At 48.7% G+C, this 19,538-nt stretch overlaps 1 protein-coding gene across 1 annotated transcript in view; it reads left to right on the top strand.

The window, feature by feature from the left end:
- The first annotated feature begins 137 nt into the window (after window positions 1-137).
- The window catches only part of LOC146861498 (uncharacterized), a 186,820-nt gene continuing 167,419 nt past the window's right edge, over window positions 138-19,538 (top strand). The window contains exon 1 of the mRNA XM_085646445.1: window positions 138-275. The gene's annotated coding sequence lies outside the window, so the exon portion shown is untranslated. The remainder of the gene's footprint in view (window positions 276-19,538) is intronic.

The following is a 19,538-nucleotide window of genomic DNA, read 5'->3' as shown; positions in this document are numbered from 1 at the left end:
AAACACCTGACCTGTTCTTGAAAAGACAGCCCGTCTCGCATTCAAATCACTGAGCAGTCACTCTCAGCTGCCGGATTACCTGCTGTGTTTACTGTGTTGCCATGCAGCATGTGCACGGTGTCCAGGAAGTGAAGTAAGCCAGTGTGGAGTTTCCTCTCTTTCAACTTCACCATCAAGCTGTGGGAGATCAGCTTTGCCGAGGGGTTTCCAAAAATGTGGCGTCAGTCCACAGACTGAAGGCGGCAGGTCCCTACTACTTACACTGATGATTTAAGGTTTGTCGTTTTACCCGTATGGTGTTCTTCGTCGTCCTTCTGTTCTCCTGTTTTACATGCGCGTCTTGTCTAACATTCTTTGTGTTATAGCTTGTTCGACTTCATTTTGCATCCGTTATGTTTTTAAATGTCATATACATGAAAAAGGACCATGCAGGCGCTGTACTATTTTAGTGCGAAAGATATGTTTTTCTTTGCAAGTCGATGTTAAATCTGAACCCTGGATGGATTTCGCAAGATCAAAACGGAATATTACGATTTTAGAGTATTACAATGTACCCAATATATATCGTAATATCATCTCCTGGTTGTTCCACGTTATGTCATCGTCCGCTTGCAGTATTTGTCTCTGACCCAATGCCCTTTACATTGTGGGAAACGTTGCTTTTGTTTGTTATGGGTTTTTAGTCATGGGTTTTAGTCACAGCGCCGGCTTTAGCACTGGGAGCGCCCAGTGCAACCGTCTCTTTTGGCGACCCCCATGACCTCCTACTCCACGTATTCCCTCTACCCCTCTCCAACAGTACCCCTCATCTCTACATAGCCCCTCTCTTACATACATTTCATTTTTTTAAAGCGCTACTCATTGTTCACTCACACTCAGTTCAGTGATGTGCATGGTGCACGTTCTTTGGAGCAGGCACATTAACCCTTTCTGCCAGATTATGATGAGTCAAAACTGCCACTAGTTAAAATTCCCATCTCTCACCAGCAGTAACAATAATCACCAGAATGAACTTGACATTTTTATTGTTGCTTGAAACTGCTGGACACACATAGAAAAGTTCACACTCTTTTAAACCCATAAGTTATCTCTAAACAAAGCATCCCACACCAAAATTAGCACCAGCTGTACCAACTTAAAGCTGGCCCAGTATAGTCACACATGTTTACCTCTTTGTACCTCAAAGTGTATTTATGTAAAAGCATACATGTGCAGTACAAGGTGCAAGGCGTGCAGTTGTATTCTCCTCCTCTCAGTACCCAACTGTGAGTATCTGGTAGTGCCACTGGTGCAGCAGCTCCTGGTGCTGACCTTGGGGGGAGGGTGGGCAGGGGGTGATGGGGAAGGTGCTGTGTTGAAATGAAATGAAATGAAATGAAAAAGAATTTCTAAAGCGCATGGCTGCCCTTGAGCGTCCCAGCGCTACGTGTACACACAGACAGACCTCCTCTGAGCCGCATCCAGAGATGTTAGTCATTCTGGGGGAAAAGGAACGTTTTAAGGGATTTTCGGAATCTGGTCAAGCTAGGTTCTTTCCTCATTGATGTTGGGAGGGAGTTCCATAGCTGACCCGCGTTTATTGAAAAGCGGCGTCCTTCGGTCCTTGTTCTTTTTGCTCTCGGGATAGCTACCAGGTTTTCCTCGCCAGAGCGGAGCGTTCGTACTGATTTGTAAGGGCGGATCAGATCTCTGAGGATCGGAGGGCCTGTGCCTTGGAGGACTCTGAACACTGTACAGAGCGCTTTGAATTTCACTCTCGCTCTTATGGGCAGCCAATGGAGCGCTTTCAAGGCCGGTTTTGCTGACGTTCTTCTAGGTGTGTTCGTCAGCAGTCTTGCAGCTGCATTCTGTGCCCTCTGGAGCACGTTCAAGGTGTATTCCGGTGCAGCCAGGAAAAGGGCGTTGTTATAATCCAGTCTTGACAGAATAAGGCCCTGTACCAGCAATTTCCTAGAGTCTAATGGGAGTAAGGGCATAACTTTCCGTATTGAGCGGAGCAGCCCATAGCAACACCCTGCAGTTATTTTCGCCTGAGTGTGCATCGACAGCTCCGGTTCAAGCCAGACGCCGAGACTTTTTATGGATCCCTTCGGGGTCGGAGGATCTCCTAAACAAGTCGGCCACATACATTTGGGGAGGGAGGTGCAGAGATTTCCCAGCAACATCACCTCGGTTTTGGAGGCATTAAGCTTGAGTCTTGAGTCGGCCATCCATGCCATGATGTTGGTAAGGCAGGCGGCAAACTTCTCACCATGGCTTTCTGCGAGCGAGAGCGAAACAATCAATTGGGTGTCATCCGCGTACGTTGCGAGTTTCACTCCAAAGGGTGCGACCTCCCCCTCCAGTGGGGCCATGTAGACGTTAAAAAGCGTAGGGCTCAGTGAAGAGCCCTGCGGGACACCACACTGAAGGGGGGTGGGCACTGATCTATAGTTGCCCTCGCACACTTGATATGTTCGATCACTCAAGAATGACATTAGCCAGGTGAGCGCCAGGCCTCTTACTCCCAGCTCCTCCAACCGGTGGATCAAGATCTTATGATCCACCGTATCAAATGCCGCGCTCAGATCCAGGAGGACCAGGGCTGCTGATCCTCCTGAATCTAAGATGCACCTGCCCTCTTCTACCATGGTGATCAGCGCCGAGTCAGTGCCTTGACCGGGCCGAAAGCCAGTCTGGGTGTGCCGTAACAACTCGTTAGATTCCAAAAAGGACGAGAGTTGCCGGTTAACCCATTTCTCAGCAATCTTTCCCATCCCTGGCAGTAAGGAGATTGGCCGAAAGTTGGACAAATCGGTGGGATCAAGCCCCGCTTTTTTTAGCAGGGCTTTTACTATAGCCTGCTTCCAACTGGGGGGGACCTTGGCGGCGGCAAAGGAAGCATTGAGTAGATCTACTGCCGGTCCCGCTATGACATCCATAAACTGCTTTAGGATGTACATAGGCATGGGATCCGTCGGAGAGCCACTTTTTTGCGCGGCCAACTCTTTACAGAAAGCTTCCCTGGTGATCGGGGCAAACTTGTCCAGCACGGCTCTATCAGTGGCCAGACGGCTCTCCCCCAAGGGCAGGCTCTGACGGGACACGGGGAGGCCGGCTATGATGTTTTGAATTTTCTGGTCAAAGTACTGGGCCAGAAGGTTACAGCGGTCCGTACTCCCCTCTGAGGGTTCTGGAGATACTGGAACTTTGAGCAGCTCTTTGAGAATTTTATAGGTTTCCCTTGAAGAATTGGTTGATGATTTTATCCTATTTTCAAGGTAGGCCGCTTTGGTGGCATTGCGCGCCACTTTATAAGTTCTCATGGCTGCCCTGTACTCTTCTTTGGAGTTTCCTGCCCAGTTTTTCCGCCAGTCACGTTCTTTCTTTTTACAAATTTTTCTCAGAAGACCCAGCTCTGGGGTGAACCATAAGGATTTGGGGCCCCCCGTCTTCCTGTTGGCTATTTTCAGGGGAAGTACCGCGTCTAAAGCTGTGCTGAGCCATTCGCAGAAAGCCTCATCTGCCTCTATAGGATCCCTATTAAGCACCGGGATGGTATGTGTCAGCTTGCGTGTAAGATCGCCGACCGGGAGTTTCGACCATGCCCTTACTGGTACTTGTGCTGTGGCTGCCGGGAGAGATGGGGGAGCTGTAACAAAACCCAGTTGAAAGGGGATCAGGAAGTGATCCGTCCAAGGGAGAGGCAAGGACGGTGACATGGAAAGACGGGGAAGATTAGAAAACACCGTATCCAATAAATGGCCCTTGACGTGTGTTTGCAAATTATATAAATAAATTACTGGTTTAAAGGTTTAAAAGCACCTGCTGTAGAATTCCTTGTGTGTCCAGCAGTTTCTAGGCAATGATACAAATGTCAAAATAACTCTGGTGATTAATGTTCCTGCTTCAGAGACATTGAAGTTGTGTCTAGTGGCAGTTTTGACTCATCATAAAGTAGTGCAGAGGATTAGTGTGATTGCTGCAAAGAATGTGTACCATGCAGATCCCAGAACTGTATTTTATGTGGATAGCTCAGTGGGTTACTGCTTTTGTCCCAGTGATCCTTTGTTACTTGCAATTCATAGGTTATAATCCTAATATAGCACCGTGATCTATGAACTGTCATCAAAGAGCTGCATGCCAACTGCATGGTACAGGTTAGAGCCCTATGTTTTCCCCCAGTTTTTCATTAGCCTAATTTTGATAAAAAGGTGGGTTTGGGTAAAAATACATTCCTGTTAGTAAACTCAACCCAACCACTGTGGTATGTGGTACGTTTTAAATCCCGAGTTTGTGCTTCTCCAGCCGATACACTCTTAAAATATTCTGCCTGCTGCTAAGGATGACGTGATGCCTACACCTTATAATCCTCATTATGTTGTGTAACATTTCCCATAGAATGATTTACACACATATGATTAATTGTATCTGTATAATGTGTTTGTGATGTAAAGTGCTCTAATTCGTACACTGGTATGAATAGAGCTATAAAACAATTGAAATGCATTTGAGAGAGGGGCTTTGGAGAGATGATGGGCACTGTTGAAGAGTGGTGTGGAAGGAATCCGTGGAGAAGAAGGTCATGGGTGGGGGCACCCCAAAAAACTATCACACTGTGCTAAAGTCGGCCCTGGTATCTGGTATTCTGTTTTTGACTTTGGCCCCAGCCTCATACTAATCTAGTGAGTGCACAAAGGCCTATGCTTGTCCCTTGAAATTAGTGAAGTCTTGGGCCTGTCCTGTGAATTGGAGAGAAGCACCAAGGGAACTGCCATCCCTATTATGGCTTTAGCATGCTGAGCGGTGTTAGCAGCACACCATGTTTTGTGAATTAGTAGTTGTAGACAGATATTCTTCTCTTTGTTGCTAAAATCTTCCTTTCGGAACTTGAGGACTGGGTCAAAACAAAACAAATGCTACCTATGCAGCAAGCAGGTTTCAGGAAATGTTCAGAGACATTGGGTAATATCTTGACCTTAAATGTAATGGTAGAAAGTGCTTTTCTACAAGGAACCACAATGTGCGCATGCTACCTGGATCACAGTGTAATGTTTCAAAGGGTGAAAAGAGCCATTTTAAGGAAATTAACTATCATCTTGGAGAATTACGAGACCGTTGTTTAAGGCAATCAGAATGCTTCACATGGATATGTGGGTGAGAAGGAAGATAGGGTCATGGAGAACAGTAACAATGAAAGTTTAAAGAAACTGGGGTCTGAAGCAGGTATGTGTTCTCGTTCCCCTATTATTTAATCTCTATACAACAGATATGGTTTCAACTCTACAGAAATTAAATTACATACATATTCCTGTCTTACAGTATGTGGATGATACTGTATTACTGGGCTGTTCTCCAACTGGTCTTCTAAGAGCCCTGAGCTTTCGTCAGGGCTATGTCAACAATCATCTTGTATTAAATCTTAGTAAAACCGAAATAGTTCTTTACGGAAAAAAGAGAACATTTGTTTGGAGTAGGGGAGAAAGTGTGGATCAGTGCAATGCCTTCCGATATTTGGGAGACTGGCATGATGAGAAGCTCAGTCACAAAATGTATTGAGCTGCAATGAGACAGTATGCAAGGCACTTGCAAATAAATCAGAGGAAATTGTATTCCAATCTTCAAAGCCCACTCATCTCTGCGATTTTAGAGATAATTAGAGTTAAATTTATACCTGCAATAACTTCTGGATCCCTCAGTTATTGGGAGAAGCTACATTCGGGTCTAGATAAGATTATTTATGTGGCTATGCAAGCAATGTTTGGCCTCCAGAGTACTACTCCATCCTCTTAACTTCTTTTAGAATTTGGCTTTATGAATCTGAGCTCAACAGCTGATGTATAAATCTCGAAATATTGTTATAGTTGGAAGGGTTCGGAAATAAGTACCCTGAAGTACTATATCTGGAAGGAATTATTCAACAACCCCTAACAAATATCCTCTGAATATTTTGGGGGGATTTTACAAAGAAATGTAATCACTTGGAATTTTATGGTAGTGTGGCAAAAATATAACAGAGTTTAGTAAGCTTTCCAGTGCCCGCGGGGAATCTTGGATACCGGCTGCACGTGGCTGATGAAGCGAATAACTTAAGTGATGATCCGTCTGACCCCCGGGCACTGCAGGGTCAGCCGGCCACAGCAGTGTTTCTAGCGTACACCAGAGGGTTGACTCACCATCATGATTCTGGGATGTGAAACACTCTACAGCTAAGCTGAGGGAAACATCGCTATAAAAGTTGAACCCCAGTTTGAAACCTGATTGTAGTAAGAGATCTCTGTAGTTCCCCAATTCTGAAAAGAGCTTCTCCCCAGCTAAGTTGTTTTCTTATGGAGGATGCCACCTGCTCTAACACTGCACCCTCAATGCTATAATCACCTGTACTGTAAACCCCCTGGAAGGGCGCCCAGGGTACCAAACGCCGTTCACTGGTGCCCCATTCAACAAATATCCCCTCATGAACCTGTGTAGCCCACAGCTCTCCTAACATGCCCGCGTACACATCATGATGCCCACAGATTCTTGTCGTTTTGTCCACCCGACCGTCCCTTTTCTTGTCTGGTGGTATAGGTAGGTATGATGGTTGTACAACTGAGACGTTGAGTAATGTTTCAGAGATTCGTGCCAGTGTTATTCATTTACCCAAATACACACAGACAAACACGGATTTGGGATACGTTTCACGAGAGTTTTCCGTTGCATGATCACATTTGCCGGTCGCAGTGAGAGGAGCGTGGTGTATTTCCCGGACCTTGTTGTCTCTATTGTGCCTTGAGGATGGCGGAACATTGGCCCTGAAACCTTTGCGGATTATTTCTCCAGACGGGACTGCGAGGACCAGCAGCCCCGTGATCTTGCGCAGCTGTGTCCTCTTCCCGCCCCTGCTGCCTGAACGCTCTTAACGACTCCCGGCCCCTGCTTCGCGGGTGCCGGTCGCAGTGAGAGGAGCGTGGTGTATTTCCCGGACCTTGTTGTCTCTATTGTGCCTTGAGGATAGCGGAACATTGGCCCTGAAACCTTTGCGGATTATTTCTCCAGACGGGACTGCGAGGACCAGCAGCCCCGTGATCTTGCGCAGCTGTGTCCTCTTCCCGCCCCTGCTGCCTGAACGCTCTTAACGACTCCCGGCCCCCGCTTCGCGGGCGCCGGTCGCAGTGAGAGGAGCGTGGTGTATTTCCCGGACCTTGTTGTCTCTATTGTGCCTTGAGGATAGCGGAACATTGGCCCTGAAACCTTTGCGGATTATTTCTCCAGACGGGACTGCGAGGACCAGCAGCCCCGTGATCTTGCGCAGCTGTGTCCTCTTCCCGCCCCTTTCCTTCCTGTTTATTGGTATATAACGTGGCCTATTCCTGAACGCGCTAGCGGGACGCGCGCGGAGCTCAACCCGGAGCGAAGACCGGGCAAAGAGCGGGCCCTCTGTGGCCCTCAGAGGCCCGAGGAGTCTAGGCTGGACCACGTCCCTTTCCACCCTATTAACAGTGAGTACATACGCCCGGTGTGTGCCCCCGTTCTGTTCCCTGAAACTATGTCTACTCGCTCTGGAAAGCTTCTTAGGAGCGACGGCGAAAGGGGGCCAAATGCCGCGAGCCCTGTCATAGGAACTATGGACCGTTTTATCACCAGGGTGGCGGCGGTGATTGAAAAGGAGATTGCTATGTCTGAGCGGCGCTTATCCGAGGTTTACCTCCCCTCAAGACACTCATCCTTGGGGGCCGCCGCCCAGTCGCTTACACTGGCTGGTGTCCGGGTTCAAACTGTTTCCCCTCCTAGTGTGTCTGGTGTTTTTGCAGACCCCCCTCAGTTGGTTGGTATAGAGCAAAACATGGTTAGGCTGGAAAACCTGGCCGCTCTTCTTCCCATAGTTACAGTGGAAGACGGTGGACTTAGCAAGCTGTCCACACCATTATTACCTAATTCCCCAAGCGAAGCCATTAGTGATCCTGAGCCTCCAAAATCGCTCACTCCCTCCACAGATATACCAGAAGGGGGGTCAGGGAGGGCTTCCCCAAACACCCAAACTCCCGATACTAGGCAGGAGAATAGGCCCCTAAGCAAAAAGCCACGAAAACGTAAAAAAGGTTGTCTAGTGAGGCAGGCCGCTCTTTACCAAAGAGTAAGAAAGCCTTCCGGATCTGGTACGAGATCCACAAGGGGTACCCCTATAGTGGATGAAATTGACATAGAAGGGGGTGTTCTGATCTCTCCCAAGGGGCTACACCCTGACGTCAACACTGCCAAGGTATCAAAGCTCTCTGACTCAGTAACAGTTGAAAACATATTTGAGAAGGTATATAGCCTCTTGAAACCGTTACTAATACAAGTCAAAGGGCTAGGGGAGAGGATAGATAAATTAGAGCAATCAACGCTTGATGGGTTTCACTCACTCAAAACAACACTGAAACAAATAACCAGAGTGACTGAAAATAAGGACTTGGGCATAAAGGGGAATGAACCACCATTTCAGAGAGACCCTAAGCCCCCAACATGTCTAAATAAAGTTGTCTCTAATAGTCCACTAATCTCAGCTCTTAAATCTCCTCCCCGCCCCAAAGCAGGGCCGAAACACAAGGGTCCATCATCATCCTTAGAGCCTGATAAAAATAAATCTAAGCCTCTTCCACAAAATCAGACACAGATAGCTAGTGGCAAAACGGAAGACTCCCAAAAACCAGGGTCATGCAGCAAATCCAACGGGATAGCGACAGGGAATGCCCCTAGGTCTGTGTCCCAACCTACTGCCTCATCTATCCCCTTACTGGCCTCCAGTAATTTAGTACGACGGACCCCCCCAGTAAACCTCCCACCAGACTGTCAACCTTTTGTTGCTGTCATGGTTAATGTGCCCCCTTTAAAGGATGGCCAGTTGGAAAATCACCAATCACTCAAGAATAAGTGTATCCACTGGCTGAAGGCAAACAAACCAATTCCGTTGGGTGTGGATGGTATTATTTTAAGTGTCCGCAGAGTGGGTTGGGTAGGGCAGGGGAAAAAAACGCAGGAGGGGGATTGTATAATTATAAATTTCCAAGACCCAAGAGTAGTTCCATCGATTTGCACTCCCATTAAAAGTATGGGGGCTCCGGGGGTTAAAGTGGTAGATCTTTCTTATTTTTACCCCAGGCAAATTGTTAGCACAACAGGAGGAAGCTTAAGTTCCCCTGTTTTTGGTCAAAACTGGGCTGGGGTCTCGGGGGGTACCAGGGAGAACCAATTGTGGGCACCAGGGCCCTACTGACTGGAAAGCGGGAGAAGAGTAGACCCAGCTGGAGTATCACCCACCCAATCAAACCTTGCAAGTGGGATAGGAGACCCTATATACACCTCACAAGATCCCTGTTCCCCCCAGATATCTCCGAGGGGCCCCATAGACAGGGGCATTCCGGCGCCCAGCGACACTTCAGCTGTGACGGACCTAGCTTTCAAGGTTTTCAGCTGGAATGTCGCAGGGATTGCAAGAAAACTGGCTCTACCGGATCTCGCTGCTTGGGTTGATGAGCACTCCCTGTGCCTTTTCCAAGAGACATGGAGCTTGGTGCCGGTCCATAGGGTGGGTTTCTCTTCCTATTCCTCCCCTGCGCAAGTCTCGGAATCAGGGAGAGGGCGACCTTCGGGCGGCCTTCTCATCTGGGTTGCGGCTTCTTTAGACTGCAGAGTTGTGGAGTTCCCCACAGGTTCCCCTGACATACAAAACATCACCCTAATAGATCAAAGGGGAAGAATTGTTTTAAATGTTTATAATGTTTATGCCCGGGGAACCAAGGGCGGGAGAAAGTCTCCTGTAATATCTCTCCTCGAGAATTTGCTAAATAATACCCCATATAAGACTCGTTCATTGGTTGCAGGTGATATGAACTGTACATTCGAGCCCTTGGGCTCGGACCTTTCCCTCGACCAAGACGTGGAGGATACCAGGTTGGGGATCCCGGTATTGGAAATCCCACCGATTAGAAGGTGGACAGAAGTGGCGCTCCAGATATACTCCCTGAGCCTTGAATTCAACTTAAGGGCAGCTAATGGGAGGACATCCTCGGATAGGGGGGGTGCCCACACGTACAATAGACCAGGACACACCTCTAGGCTAGATTATTTCCTAATAGATGTGTACTTATGGTCTTATGTAAGGGACATGCAGGTGGTCCCCACGACTGAAAGTGACCACAATTCACTCTCCTTAAGTATGGACCAGTGGTGGCGCCCCTTAAGGAAAGACAATATTAACCCGGTAGCCGCACTCCCGGATGAGTCTGAAGTCTCCCCATGTGGTAGGCGAATAAAATGGGCGAAATTGGTTTTATCCGAGGCAAAGGTAGGGGAAATTCAATCCCATTTAAACCATGCGGTATCATCCCTCGGAACCTCCTTAGAAGAGGTGGGTAGAGCGAGTGGGCTTTTTGTGTCCCTGGTTGAAGCCTTAACTAACGTGTTTACCTTATACCCTAACAAGCCGGGTAACAAAGAATCTAAAAAACAAGTCGATGGATGGTATACCCAAACATGCAGGGTTTACAAGGCCAAGTTAGTTGAGGCGGTTAAACTCAAGTCCCGTAGTGTGATACAGGAAGCAAGGAAGGCCTATAATAAGTCCCTTAAATTTGCAAAGAGGGAATGGGAAGACAAATTCTGGGAAGACCTGCTCCAGGCTAGCAAAATCAGGGATTCAAGGGCCTTTTGGAATCTCATAAGCACACGGAATAAACCCGATGCATCTGTGAGACCCTGCAACATCCCGCCTCAAAGTTGGGTAAAACACTTTGGGTCCCTATACCTCCCCCCAGATGGGGAATTGAACGTGGGGATGGACCTTACAAGAGCAATTGAACCCCATGCCTTTGATCTCTTCACTCCCTTAGAGATTGAGGGAGTTATAGGGTGGGTAGCGCCTCGCAAGGCAGCAGGCCCCGACGGCCTTCCGGGGGACCTTCTGAGGGCATACCCAGCGGAATGGGCAAGGGTCATAGCAGCCCTCCTAAACGACATCATGATGGGAGGGACAGTGCCAGAATCCTGGAAAGGGGCGGTGGTGGTCCCGATTTATAAAAAAGGATGCAGGGAAACACCGGGGAACTATCGCCCTATAAGTCTGATAGACTCCACCCAAAAGATAGCTGGTAAAGCTATCCTTGGAAGGATTCTCCACTGGGTGGAGGAGAATAAAATCCTATCAGACTTTCAGGCAGGTTTTCGGGCTGGTATGGGGACAATAGAGCAGGTGTTTAGGCTGGCACTACTGGGGTGGAAGGTGGTGGAACTGGGCAAGGGTAGTCTTTATTTGGCCTTTATAGACCTGAAGACTGCCTTTGACCTAGTCCCCCGGGAAGAGCTTTGGAGGGTGCTTTATGAGTTGGGACTACCCCCTTACATCTTGTCCCTACTCATTAGCCTTCATGCCCATACCTTTGCACAGGTCCGTTGGGGTAAAAATGGAGAGCTCACTGAGAAGATACCAGTGTCCAGGGGCGTTAGACAGGGTTGTGTCTTGGCACCCACCCTATTCTCACTATATGTGAATGGGGTGGTAAAACATCTCCAACAAGATCCAGCCGACGCCCCCTGTCTTGGAGGAGTACGTATCCCCACCCTGCTTTTTGCGGACGATACGCTCCTGATCTCGAAGACCCCACAAGGCCTCCAGAAATTGCTAACGCGATTCCAGGAGTTCTGTGCTGCAAAAGGCTTAATAATAAATGTGGACAAGACAAAATATCTAGTCCTAAATCCTCCTAAGAAACTGGGCCATCCACCCACACTTAATTCGATTCCCTTAGAGAAAGTATCCGAATTCGATTACCTCGGCATTCGGATTACGGATAGGATGTCTTGGGCAAATCATATTGACAAAATGGTCCTCAACCATAGGAGAGTAGGAGGAGCTCTCATGAGGGAGTTCAGGGCCTCACCTAGGAGATCACTTACCCCAGTAATTGATATCTACAAGGCTAAAGTAGTGTCATCAGCCTTGTTTGGGGCAGAACTGTGGGGCCATTGCCGATTGGACGCCCTAGTGACAACGGAGAGCAAGATATTGAAATCCATCATCTCCATTCCACTGAGCACACCATCTGTACCAGTGTGGTTGGACACGGGCTGTAAAAACATCAAAGATCAGGCCCAGCTTCGCCCGCTCCTGCTGTGGACACGAATCTGGAGGGGTGAAGAACTAAAATCCTATGCGGATGCTCTGGGGGAAATAATGAGTCTGGGGGGTTGGGCTAAGATAAGATGGTTAAGAGAAACTAAAAAGCTTTTGGAGAAGATCGGATTAGGAGACCATTGGGCATCACGTTCAGCCCCTCCAAAAGAAGTTGTCAAGGCGCTTTACTGGAAATGGATTGCGGAGCGTCTAATTACAAACTCTAACCACTGCAAGTCCACTGTCGCCTTTTTACAAATCAAAGACATTGTGGCTTTTGAACTCTACCTGGATCTGATCACCCTCCCCTTCGACCGAACCCTTTATTTTAAATTTAGAGTTGGATCCCTCCCCCTTGGTGCTGTGGTATCGAATTGGACATCAGCGGCCCGTACTTCTCCTAACTGTGCATGTTGCCCGAGCAGGGTTGAGTCCATTGCGCATGTCCTATTTGAATGTCCGGATTATGCAAGGCCTAGGAGTTATTGGCTGAAACCTCTTTGTCGGAATATGGGCACACGTAGCCACCGAGTAGCCTTGCGCATCCTAACCACGGACACTTCTCCCCCCATATTGTGTGGAACAGCAACATTTTTAAAGCAGTTTTGGCTTATTCGTTGTAAGAGATTGTCAGTAGCTGTTTAATTCCTTTTTAGCTAATTTAGAAACGGGCATTCTATGTCCTTTTATCTTATTAATGAATCTTTATACTGGCTTCTTGTAGCAATGTTTCTTTTTGTATACTGTAATGATTGTATTTTATTATGCTTATAAGATATCTTGCATATCGAATAAAACCTTATGACTGACTGAGTAAGCTTTCATATGGTGACCTACTTCTTCCATTTTTCTCCGTACCAGGTCACCAGATATTCAGGGTTACACGTGGATGAGGTTAAAACAAGCAACACGAGCCAAGTATAAGATACTGAGGTTTTTACTGGTCCTACTTGCATCTCTGAAATATGGTCAATCAAAAGAACTGGAACTGTAATTACTGTAGAGTTTGTCATAACTCGAACAAGACTCTAGAATATATAATATGTTCATTTCCACATCTGCTGCAGCCCCACAGAGTCCTATTACATCCTTGCTTGCTAAGAGTAGGAGTTCATACAATTAAAAGATTGTTTGTTTTGAAGAAGTAGGAACACCCCCGAGAAGTGGTGGAGCGGCATCACTATGGAGATGCCTGGGGTCCCCCTACACACTTTATTCTCAGCCGAAATATTCCTTACAGAGCCCTCCCAGGACAGTGCCTGACCTTAAGATGGCGTCTGGATTTTGTTCAGACTGCGGTATCTCATTTCCCCAACTCCCCCGCTTTATTATGACTTTTTCTGATTGCACCTGATCATTATCCTGACAGCGGAGTCTGAGCGCTTTGTCCGATGCCCGGTGGAGCTGCTCGGTTCAGCTATTGAGGGGATCGGCCCTGGTTCATCCCCTCGGCCGTCACCTACCCAGCCGGGCATTGGGCACAGTTTCTCCCCGTCTCCCTGTTTTTTCCCCTTTCCCTCCCCCTCCCCTGATGAATTTCCGTAACTTTACTTTCATTTTTCCTATGTTTGATTTTGCTCTTGGAACAAATGTAACTTGTAATCTGTAACTCTGATCCTCATGTAAAGTGCTCTGATACCTCCGGGTCTAGCCAGCAATATATAAAACTCAAATAAATAAATAATATATATATACCTATTTTTTTTTAAAGTGCAGTCTTTGAATGCCTCCGGGGTACAGACTGTCCACCTATCTGTAGACTGACTAAATTTTCGGATATGGCAATTGGTAAACCGGATAAAAATAAAAGCTGTCTTCACTTTATGAAGTGTCTGGAGAGATAATCTCTTAGGCGTGGGCTCCATAGCATAATGCAAGTCGTCTTGAACATGGGTGGCTATCATGCATGGTTTCGTTTATGCACAAATTCCAGGAATTTAAAGACCAACTGTCCAGATCAGATTATGATATATGTAAGGAACTGGGTGTCAGTAATCCGGACATTATTGAATGTATGCAGCAATTTGAAAAGGGTGCATACAAAATGAATTCTGCGGCGAGGCTAGGGCCCCAGCCTTAGGTCAATGGACAATTACACACATATAATGAATTTTATGAGGTTTTATTTGTTGGATATCCACACGTTCAGCTCCAAAGATTAATATTCGTTGCAATTGCACTTTATTTTCTGCTGACTCAGAATCATATATAAAGAAAGATACTGGATAGTGAATCAGATCAATCGGTCATTTTGAGCCTGTTTCACAAAGATAAAATGAGACGATAGTCCAACGTTACGAATTTTGGTATTCAGAAAGGGCATTTACCACTGCATTGACTACTCGTAAATGCCCTTTGTAAATACCGAAAGAAAGTCATAAAGTTCAACTTTTGGTATTCACAAGGGGCCTTTACCACTGCATTTACTACTCATAAATGCCCTTTGTAAATACCGAAAGAAAGTCATAAAGTTCAACTTTTGGTATTCACAAGGGGCATTTGCAAGTAGTAAATGTCTTTGGTGAATACCAAAAGTCATAAAGTTAGACTTTCGTCTCAGTTTACCTTTCTGAATCGGGCTCTTCCCGATGAAATCTTGATGTAGGAACATTTTGGTCTAGGTTCTCATCATTATTGCACGTGCACTTTATTCTTTTTCTGACTTAACCTTTACCAATTGATCAAATCCGAGTCTTACAGTAGAGGGCTTGCGTTGATTTAGGATTCTATTTTTACTTAAATTGTTATGGTGTGCTTTGAACTCAATACTGATCAGCTGCTGTTTTTAGTGCTTTTAACATTTTAATAACGTGGACATTTTGTCTAATGAATTCTCAGTGGTATTGTTGGTAATGATTTTAATGAATCAGAGATAAATAAATTAATAAATGCACATATCTATGTCATCGATGGGGAGGTATAATTACCCTCTCATGTAAAATTCTTCTTCTTGAACTGCAACTGAGCGGACTGTGCCGCTATCCCAACCACCTGAGCCATGACCGGGTCATGCTGTCCGAAGAGATGGTCCCATGACCCTTGACCCACCACCCCAACTCACTCAAACCCAATAAGCAGCTTTGGGACCAGCAAGAGACCCGTGCCGATGCAGAGCTTGCACAGACTCATAGCTTCCAAATGTTTTTCCACATATAAAGCTGCAATGTTGGCATCCGTTTTTACTATTGCTAATCGATGCTACTAGCCAGTGTAGTACAAAGCTATGACTGCATTTGGAATGTAATAATGCCACTCTAGGTAAATAGCAAAACGAAGGTAAATAAGATGGAAGAAGCATACAGTAAAAGTGTCACAATTTGTTTAACTTGGATCCTTCCTTAAATATGGGCATGAGCCAATGATTTTGCTTGGCAAGAACTATGGCCTCAAGAAGCTTTGTCCGAAAAGGTCTCCCCAAAATATGTCTTGCACGAGGCCCCATACATTCTTCAGATCACACTGCCTTTTGTCAGTGCAAAAATGAAACCACCATGGGCAATATCAATAGGTCTTGGTGTTTTGAACAAACATTACCAAACCTAATCGGTCCAGCTTGTAAATGAACACCAGACCTATCAGCTTTGGTAATACCTGCTCATCCTGCCTCCTCAGCCCCATGAATTACCACTTTCATATTCTGCACCTTCCAAGCAAACAAAATTTGAGTAAACAGAAAGTACACAAAAATGTGGCATGCACATGGCCTGTAAATTTTGGAAAGCTGTAGTCTCTACTTTTCCGAGGCTGTTATTAGAGGTAGATCAAGTCAGACAAATCCTTTCCAGAAGGCAGGCTGCACTAGCCTAGAATGTCCTATTACTTACCGGTAATCTTCATTACTCCTGGTCCCGTAGTCCTCGTCCCATTCCTCACAAGTGGAGATTACTATCTCCGCGACAGAAAAAAAGAACAGGAGCATGCTGGGATACCTAACCCACTCCCTCCCGCCGGGAGTACATAAGCGGTACCAGCCCAGCATGCAGCCTGAAAATACTAAGCCAACAACCGGAAGGCCGGCCGCCAGGGAGGGAGGGAGGGAAGTAAGGAATGGGACGAGGACTACGGGACCAGGAGTAATGAAGATTACCGGTAAGTAATAGGACATTACCCCCAGGTCCCTCCGTCCTCGTCCCATTCCTCACAAGTGGAGAATACCAAAGCAGAGCACCCGGCATTCCGGAACCCCACCAAAGCCAGGGTCACCAGACCGAGAAAAACGGCACCCAACAGAAGCAGAAGGGAGCCCACAAAAAAACGCAGGCAGGAGCACACAACCAGCCACGCCCCCAACCAAGCCGACAGAGCCGAGACCCCAAAACAAGCAGGGGACGAGAAAGAAAGGACCGCAAACGAACACAAGACCCCCCAGGCAAGCCCGAAGGAGGCCCCGTACCCAGAAGCAAGACCCAAGGGAACCCCCAGAGGGGCAGAAACAGAAACCACCCCCCGAACCACCAGGGAAAAGGAGCCCTGGAGAAGCCGAAGCGCCCCAATGGAGCAACCTAGCCAGGAAGGGCAAACAACCCGGGAGAAAAACCACCAAGGGAGAAGCCCACAACCCCAGGCACCACCAAGCAGCCGCCCCAACAGGGACAAAACAGCACAGTCTGGCCCAACGCTCAAGAGCGCACGAGAGCAGGCTGCACAGGGAGACTGGCCAAAGGCCCAGAAAGGAATACAGCAGGCCAAGACAGAGAGCAAACCCCCCAGAACAGGGAAGAAGGCGACCCACAGCCAGACCAACCCACAAAAACCACATCAAGAGGCGAGGGGAAGGAAGAGGAGAACGAAGAGGCACGCCAAACTCAGAGAAACACCGAACGCGACCAACCACAGGACCAACCCCAACACACCAGGGGAAGCCACCCGCAGAGCCGCAAAGACTGAAGAGGAAGGAACCAGACAAGAAAACAGGCACCGACCCAGAGCAACAACCAGGAAGAAAGGGGCCAAGTCAGCCAGACAGGGCCCCCCCCCCTCCCACCGACCAACAGCCGACAACCGCGGCAAAAGGAACCGGAGGCACAGAAACCCACAGAAGGCCCAGGTCAAAAGGCAGGAAAGACAAGCCGTCAACCCCAGCAGAGACACTGGATGGCCGCAGCCAAGGCCGCCACACCGGGAGAAGAAAACCCGGGCACAGGAACCAGCCAGAGGCCAGGACCGAGGCAACCACAAGCAGGAGACACAGGGACACGAACCCAGGAACCCACCCAAGCAAGGCCAGGGAGAGCAACAAGCGCCACCCAAAGCAGACTCCGCACACGGCCAGCGAACAGCCAGGAGAGAACAACCAAGGGCCGAACACAGAACCGGGGAAACAACCCCAGAGCCGGGAAGGAGGAACCCCCACCAACCAAGAGCCGACCCACAGGTCAGGAGGACACCAAGGAACCACCCAAGGCGAACCCCAAGAAGGGCAAAACAGGAAGTGAACAAGGAGGCCAACAGCCCAACAACGCACGCAGCCCAGAAGACTCAAGAAGCCAACCGGACAACGCACAAGCCAGCCAGCCCGGCGGACCCCAAAACGGAGCATCAGAACCCGAAAGGATAGGTAAAGGGCCAACCAACCCAACCCCAAAAACCCCAACCAAGAAGGGGCCCAGGGACCGGCACCAAAGCAAGCCACGCAACCCAGAGAGGAGAAGCAGCCGGGGAACAGGGAGGGAGACCGGCAAGCCACAACCGGCAACCAACACAAAGGCCACAGCTCACCAGCCCGGCGCAAAGGAGCAGCACAGGAAAGTACACAGGACCAACCCGGCACCCAGACCAACAGGGCCAGAACCACCGGCCAGCAAGAGGCCAAAAAGAGGCCCAAAAGCACCAGAGAACAAGCGGCCAGGGAAGAACCCAGGCAGGGACCCAGGAAGGGACCCCGCAAAGGAAGGCCAAAAACAAGGACCGTAAGGGAGCAAACGCCATAGAGGCAGAGCGGAGGCCCCAGCAGCACCCCGGAACACCCCAGGCACCCCCAAACCAAAGGAGAGGAGCCCGGAGAAACCAAAGGTGCACTACCCCCGGGAGCGGGAACAAACCCAAAAAGGGAAGAACAAACCACGCAGAGTCAGCAAGAGCAATGGCCAGAGACACCACAGGCCGAAGCAGGCCGCACGGGAGCGGGAAATGCACAAGCCCAAGGACAGGCCCACAGGGGGAAACCCACAGCCCCAGGGCCCAGGCAAAGCCAACCACCAGCACAAGGCCGATAAATGGGAGCGGGGACGCAGCAACGCGGCCCACACACCAGGGGAGGCCGACACCAGACCACAACCGGCAGCCCCACCAACAAAACCACCTGCCAAGCCCCAGAGAAGGCACGGCGAGGAGGACACCGGGAGCGGCACCCACAAGCAGGAAAGAAGGGCACAGGGCATCCCGAACTCACAAACAGGAAGGGGCACAGAAGCAGCGCACCCAAGAAACCAAGGATCCACCCAGGCAGAAGCCAAGGAAGACCCACCACACCCAGCCACCACAGGAGGCAAAAGGAGCGGCAGCTAGAGGCAAACGACCCCAAGCCACAAAGAAGAGATAGGAGGGGAAAAGGAAACCACAACAGGAAACCCAACCCCACCAGCCAACCCAGCGCAACACAACACAGCACCAGGCAAGAGGCAAGAGGCAAGCAGCAACACCAGCCAGAAAGCCCACCAGGGGCCCCACCAGGACAGCCCCGGAGCCAACAGCCAACCAAGACCAAGACCTACCGGGTCAGAGGGAGGGCCCAACAGCCCCCCCCCCCCCCCCGGAACCCAAGAAACAGGGAGACCGGAAGCACCAAGGACCCCGACGCAGGACGCAAGAAGCAACCCAGCCAAACACAAGCAGGGGCCAAGCGCAAGAGCAGAGGGGCCGCAGATGGGGGAACACCCGGGGGGCCGCAGGCCCACCTACCCGACCCACAAACAGCACAAACCTCACCCACAGGGAACCCGCCGGAGAAGGAGCCCACCAACCCAGGCAGGAGGGCACGCCGGAGGGCAGGAGAGGAGCGAACGCACGTGCACCGGCGCACCCAGCCGCAACACCAAGACAAGACCAGGCGCCAGCAGGGAGGAAAGGCCACAGGCCCGGAAACCCCACAGAGCGAAGCTCAGAGCACCGGCCAGAAGAGTTTAGAACACAGGGGTAACCCTTTAACCCAAGGAACCTGGGCCTCGTAAATATATATGAACAATGGTTCCGTAGGGGAATTAGTATTTACAAAGAAGAAAAATCAATAGAACAAAAACACAGCAATCAATGATCTAGCAAGCAATTAATCTTAAAGACTGAGTAATATTTCAAAGAATGTAACAATTTATTTTTAGTATTTCCTGTGAATTTTAAATCATTCATCAACTCCTTTAGGTATGTACAAAAAATGTGAACGGGCTGTATATACAAGATTATTTACAAAACAACGACGCAGTGACAAAGT

The sequence above is a fragment of the Triturus cristatus genome, chromosome 3_1 (assembly GCF_964204655.1).
Source record: "Triturus cristatus chromosome 3_1, aTriCri1.1, whole genome shotgun sequence".
Classification (NCBI taxonomy): Eukaryota; Metazoa; Chordata; class Amphibia; order Caudata; family Salamandridae; genus Triturus; species Triturus cristatus.
The sequence above is the reverse complement of the archived record's forward strand: the minus strand, read 5'-3'. Positions and strand labels throughout refer to the sequence as shown.